This window comes from Bos javanicus, chromosome 3 (assembly GCF_032452875.1).
Source record: "Bos javanicus breed banteng chromosome 3, ARS-OSU_banteng_1.0, whole genome shotgun sequence".
Taxonomy (NCBI): domain Eukaryota; kingdom Metazoa; phylum Chordata; class Mammalia; order Artiodactyla; family Bovidae; genus Bos; species Bos javanicus.
Genome location: NC_083870.1, coordinates 31,198,350 through 31,204,770, shown reverse-complemented (window position 1 = coordinate 31,204,770; position 6,421 = coordinate 31,198,350). Strand labels below are relative to the sequence as shown.

At 43.4% G+C, this 6,421-nt stretch overlaps 1 protein-coding gene across 5 annotated transcripts in view; it reads left to right on the top strand.

The window, feature by feature from the left end:
* Positions 1 to 314: 314 nt before the first annotated feature.
* The window catches only part of CTTNBP2NL (CTTNBP2 N-terminal like), a 53,167-nt gene continuing 47,060 nt past the window's right edge, over positions 315 to 6,421 (top strand). The window contains exon 1 of one of the 5 annotated variants that reach the window (XM_061410766.1): positions 315 to 405. The gene's annotated coding sequence lies outside the window, so the exon portion shown is untranslated. Of the gene's footprint in view, positions 406 to 1,693; positions 1,805 to 6,421 lie in introns of those variants that run through there. The other 4 variants (XM_061410768.1, XM_061410758.1, XM_061410763.1 and 1 more) reach the window with 4 other exon arrangements.

The following is a 6,421-nucleotide window of genomic DNA, read 5'->3' as shown; positions in this document are numbered from 1 at the left end:
CTGGCATGCTGCAGTCCATGGGGTCGCAAAGAGTGGGACACAACTGAATGACTGAACTGAATGGCATTAATAGGGCTTCCCAGGTGGCTCAGTGGTAAAGAATCCACCTGCCAATGCAAGAGACACGGGTTTGATCTTTGGGTCGGGAAGATCCCCTGGAGGAGGAAATGGCAACACAATCCAGCATTCTTGCCAGGAAAATCCCATGGACAGAGGAGCCTGGTGGCTACAATCCATGCAGTTACAAAAGCGTCAGACCTGTCTGAGCACTTATGCAACAAAATGGCATTAATACTGGTTTCCTTCCTTCGAACTTCCCTATGTTTGCAGACTGACTACATCCCTCCACCTGACTGCAAACTTCATGTGGACAGAGCTGGATCTGTCTTGAGACAGTCTGCCTAGGTGAGTAGGAGGCCCCAGTACTGCTTTGCTTAATAATAATTGTTAATATTAGAAATAATATATTGAAATTAATTCATATTACTTATGCATTATAAATAATTGTAAGCATGTATTATATTTTATTTAAAGCAATGTGATTATTATTCTTTTAACCAGTTGAACTGGAATCTGTGAACGGGGAAAAGAAAGCCAGAAACTTTGACCTCAGGAAGGGATGCACCCTCTCCCTTCTCTGGGTTATTTGGTGCTGGAGGGCTTGCTGTGGGGCTTCCCAGGTGGCTCAGCGGTAAAGAATCCACCTGCAATGCAGGAGATGCGGGTTCGATCTCTGGATCAGGAAGATGCCCTGGAGAAGGAAATGGCAACCCACTCCAGTATTCTTGCCTGGAAAAGGCCATGGACAAAAAAGCCTGGCGGGCCCATTGAGTCACAAAAGAGTCGGACATGACTTAGCGACCAAACAAGGGCTTGCTGCCACCAGCGAGATCTGCATTCCTATGTTCACGAGGGACAGACATTCCTTGCATCCTCTACTGTCCTTTGTCCCAGCAGTGCTGCGGCAGCCTACAGTACAATGGGGCCAGAGACACAAAAATTCTCATTTGGAAAACAGCGTAGAAAACATTGACACACAGAAATTTTATTCATTCGATTTCTACCTGGAAAGCAAGTCGGGTTGGAAAGCTACCCGGCGACTCCACTCCAGGGGTTCCAGGGGCTCCAGAAGTTACTATTCTCTTCCAAATATAATGTGAAAAGAGGGGGTCTCTGGGTTTTTCATCTTTGCTCCCTTGTCTCTAGCACACGCTTTGTCCCCCTCCCCCCCGCCAAAAAAAAAGTGGGGGGTTGGGGGGGGGGGGGAGAGCAGGCAAGCCACGTTACCAGGTTTTCAACAACAGGTTTTCTAAACACCAGAGCGCACTTCATTTATTAACATTTTAGATGAAATGTTAATGCGCCCCGTCAGTCAGGACACCCGAAACCCATTCTTGAGCTTCCCGTACCACGAGGGTACACACGAAGCACTCGCCACCATCTGGTCCAGAAAGCCCATAGAAGGTGGAAAGTTGCAGAATCCGAGCCCGGAGGGGCGCAAGCCCATCCCTGAGCCCGGGCAGGAGGACTGCGCTTCCTCCCGGAAGTGACGAGAGCTCAATCCCAGCTTGGCTCTCCCCAAACAAAAGGGATCTTGGGGCCCCGGGAGGAGCCTAAATGACATTGGAGAAGCCCCTCCTCCAGCCGGCGCGGATTGGTGTCGGGGCTGGAGAGGCGAGGAGGCCATTGGCTCTGCCGAATGCCAGTGCCCCCGCCTGGCTGTTGAGGGGCGGGGCCTCGAGGGGCTGTGGATGGAGAGGGTGGCGGAGGCGGCAGGGAGAGGAACCTTGAACGCCGGGAAAAGGTAGGAGCCGTTGGTGCCGGGGCTTGGCGGCGGCTGGGAGGCCAGGTTCTCGAAAGAAAAACAGGGGTAAAACCACCGGTGTCCTCCCGCCATCGTCCCAACTGCCACTCGCGCCCATCCCATGAGGGGGCGGGGCCGTCTCCTCTACCTCCCGGTATTCCCTGAGGAGGCGGCTCCTCATCCTTCGAGGGTGCTTGCAGCTACTTATTGTCCCCCGTCAATCCCAGCTTCCTAGAAGGGGCTGATTTCCTGATACCCCTCATTTAAAAGGCCCCTCACCTAGCCCCTCAACCTTGGGAGAAGGCGTACAGGTTCCCATTCTTTCGACTGCCGCCCCCACCCCCATTTTGTACCCCTAGGAGGCCAGACATCTCTTCCAACACCTGTCCTTGCTCGCAAGGGAGGGACCAGAGGTAATTTCAACCATAAGATAAAAATCAGTGTTTTCAAAAAGAAGAGAGATGGGACGATGCAAAAATCAAAGACCCAACCTAGACAGCCAGCTCCACGGACGAATCGGCTTTCCCCAACTTGGGTTCCTCCCATCCCCCATTCTGTGTTCCTGAGCCTTCCCCCTGAATCCTCTATTCTCCTATTGAGCTGGGGGCGGCGGGGGCGGGGAGGCGGTATCGAGAGTTCCTCTGCTTAGGGACTTTTTGACTCTGGAGGAGGAGAAATAGTAACCTTCCCGACCCCGCTTTGTACCTTTACTCTATTGCTTGAAAGAGAACCCAACCTCTGAGGATTTTTTTTTTTTAGGCTTGAGTTGCGTTTCATTTTTGCTTTCCATCCTATTTCTTCCTGAAAATTTGATGAAAAATCGCCCTTTTCATCAAATTTTCAGGAAGAAATGAGCGTGTTGTATATCTACAGAGTTGTCGTTGTGGGTAGGAATGCAGTGTATATTGTTGGACTGTCCATAACAGCATGCTTTCAAGTGAAGCAGTACAGATAACTAAATAAAGAGCTTTAGATTAGGAATGAGTGACTTCCAGTCTAGGTGGGCTGGTCTGTTGCTCAGGGAGACTGCAGTTAACCTTGAAGGTGTAGTTCTTTTGAAACAAAAGGCAGGAAGTGTTTGAAGAAAATTCAGGTTCAGTGGTCTAGGTTTATGATTAATCTGGTCAGGTAGCCTTTGGTTACTCTCTAGCCCCTATTTTATGGTGGGTTTTTTCCTCCAGGAGAAACTGATGTGTAATATATATATATGTGTGTGTGTGTGTGTGTGTGTGTATGTGTGTGTATATATATATATATATGATGTTGATTGGCTTTACAAGACCAGTATCGTCTACCAAAATTCAGGGGATGAAAATTAAAAGCACATTTTAAATTTCAGAGATAAGGATTAATAAAAGCAAGGTAACTCTAGCTATTCAGACACATGTGACTACCAAAGAGAGTCTCTAAAGGGTGTTCATAAAGACCTTCATTTTAGCAGGTGCAAAATATTGATAATTTTGGCCTAATGTTAATGCCATTGACTCCCCATTAATCATCTGTTGCTAGCACTTTCATACATTAAAATCTGCCATATTTTTTGGTGGTGTTTCTTTTGCTTTCAATCCAAAGTCTGTCTTACTACTGTTTTCTCTAGTCAAAGATAGTAACAATGGGATTGGAGGAGTTGGAATCATGAGGGGCAATCATAAGGGCTGTCTTTTACTTTCCTGATAAGCGTCTCTGAAGGTAGACGTCATGAAGGTAATTAATTTTGAATAGTTAGGTTGGAAGTTTTCGGAGCCAGTCTCCCTCTGCACATATCCACTCAGTGATTGTTTCCAGATCTCCGATGAAAAGGCACAAAGAAGAAACTGCGGAGGGTCTCTCCAGCAAACACCAAGCATACTGCGATGGATTGGTAAGGGCCCCCCAGCAAAAGCAGCAGCAGAAAACTAAAAGCAGAACAGGAAATCCCCAAAAGATAATAAACCAACGTAAAGAGACTCAGGAAAACAAAGTTGTGGTGATTGCCAGGGCCTTTATGAGCAGAAAGGAAAAAGCAAATAATGCTCTTTGATTCCTTGGCACAACAAGCAAGATTTGTTTGATACACATTTGAATCGTAGAAATCTTTAACTTTTTCGACACCTGTTTAGTAGTGTTAGATGAAGAAAAGCATCATATGCAGAGATTTTTCTGATGTACGTGTAGTCTATCTAATTATAAAGTCTTCAGGAGGTATTAGTATGTTTTGTTTCACCTTTATACCTTTCACAGTGCCTAGTACATAGTTTGACTTAATGGGTGTTGAACTTCATTTGAAGCTGACACCTTCCGGTAGACTAGAAAGATAATTTACTGATAAGATATGGCATATCTTGTTGGTGTAAAAAGTCCATTTCTTTTTGCCTTGATTTTTTTTCCCGATCTGATGTCTTTGGTGCTCCAGTATCTTCAATGACTCTAAAATACTGAGTTTTGTATTAGAAGATGTCTGCTGGTTAGATATATAATTTTGAAGTAATGAATGAAATTTGAACCAGACTTATTAATGTAATCAATGCTAGTCTTTTTAGGATTTTATTTTTCTAAAAATCTGACCTGAGAGGAATGAAGTGAATTTAGGAGAACACACTAGGAACTGTTTTTTCTTAAAAAATGGTTTTTGAGAGTTTGGTTTTGACAAATTTCTGATCTACTTTGGGATTTTTTTAAAAAATGAATTTCTAATTGACTTTATACTTTTCTAAACTAGGACTAAGTACAGATCAAGCATACACACTGTACTGGGTCCCTGAATGGAATCATACAGCCTGACTGTGGTGGGCATAATGCACTGTCTACAGTGGTTTTGTGTCTTGGCAGAATCAGGTTTCCAGTACTGCCAGTTAATCGCAGAACAAGATTAGAATTCTTGACTTTTCTGAGTGGAGCAGAATGGTGTTTCTTGGGTGTTTTTAGTGAAATGGTGTTTCACTTTTTATGTGAATTAAATAATTTAATATTAAATATTGTTCTACACCTTTAGCATTTAAACACCAGTGAAGAATTCATGTCTGACTTTAGTTATTGGTTGGTTTAATTTTAAATATTTCAACATAGAGCTAAGATGCATAAGTAGGGAAAAACAAAGCTTATACATGTCATGATCTCAGATACCTGATACAAGGATTTTTAGGCCACTGAATTGGTGTTTAGTGGCGTGATACAAGAAGCAGAGATATTTTTAGAGGAAGTTTGTCCAGTCTGGTGGTTGACCCCAGGAATAGCTCATCAGCCTGTTACCAAAGCCATTTTTTTTCTTATTTCCTGAATGTTTGCTGCTAATAGCTAAAAATTCAATCTTCCTGGAGAATCCCAGGGACAGAGGAGCCTAGTGAGCTGCTGTCTATGGGGTCGCACAGAGTTGGACACGACTGAAGCGACTTAGCAGCAGCAGCAGTTTTAGTTCAAAGCATTTCAGTGAGAAAATAGGTTATTTATGGTGAGGCGATAAAGTGTGCTAATTTACAGCGCAGACTTTAAAGGCAAACCTGAGTTCAAATCCCAACTCTGTTGCTCTTTTGTTGTATGACCCAGGAGAAGGGCAGAGTTTTCTATCTTCACCATATCTCAGTTTCCTCAGCTGTGACTTAAAAATGATTTATAGAGGCTTTTTTTAAAAAAGGATTACAGGAACATGGCATGTAGGAAGCACTCAATAATTGGTAGGTATTATTGACTATTATTAGCACTGCACGTGAGTTAATTAATATTAACTATTCTTTTACTCCTTTATCATTTAAACATAGGTGAAGAATTAGTATCTTATTTTAGCTATGGGTTGGTTTGGTTTCAAATGTTTGACTACATAGCTACGTTTCCAAAGTAGAGGGAAACAGAGCTTGTGTATGTCATGATCTCAGACATCTGACAGAAGAATTTTTAGGACAGTGTGTGTGTCTTACAGTGTGTGTTTCATAATTTTGTCATGTGCATTATCTTCGTTAAACTTTTTCACCCTGGAAAAAGAAAGGCAAGGGATTCAACCATCTGATGTTTTCTCTCTGAATTGTCAGTTACTCCACTCCAAACTGTCTCAAGCACCTTCACTCTCAGTGTCATATAAATGGTTTCATGAATAGTGTGATCATGGTACAGGGTTGTACTTTCTGTGAGATTTAAGGGATTTTCCATGGTAATTTTGATTAATAGTGATTTTTTGCCTTTTGAAGACAGCTCTTCTACTGCCTCCAATGTAAGGAGCAGTTCATAAGAACAATCAAAATGGATGAAAGAAACCATGGATGGGGAGTTAAGAGTAGAGGGCAGGGGAGTCGAGGACAGGGGTTGTGGGTTGAGGGAAACAGGACTATAATCAGGCTTTGACATAAAGAATGTAGTAGTATGGCTTCTCCCTGCCAACTATTTCCAAGCTCTGTATTTCAGGTCCAAAGCCAGAGCTTTCATTCTAACTGTGTGCTCTGCTGCTAAATGAATCCTTTCTATCTTTTGGAGACACAAAGAATGTAATCCTTAATTGTTACTGAGTTCAAATAGAAACTCGGAAGGAAAACAAAAAGAGCACAGGATGATGGGGTTTACAGACAAAAAAAGACTTCTGACCCTGAGCCTTGGGAGCATCTGCATGGATCCTTTATGCAAAGCCGCTGGGGAAGGCAAGGCTGAAGTGTG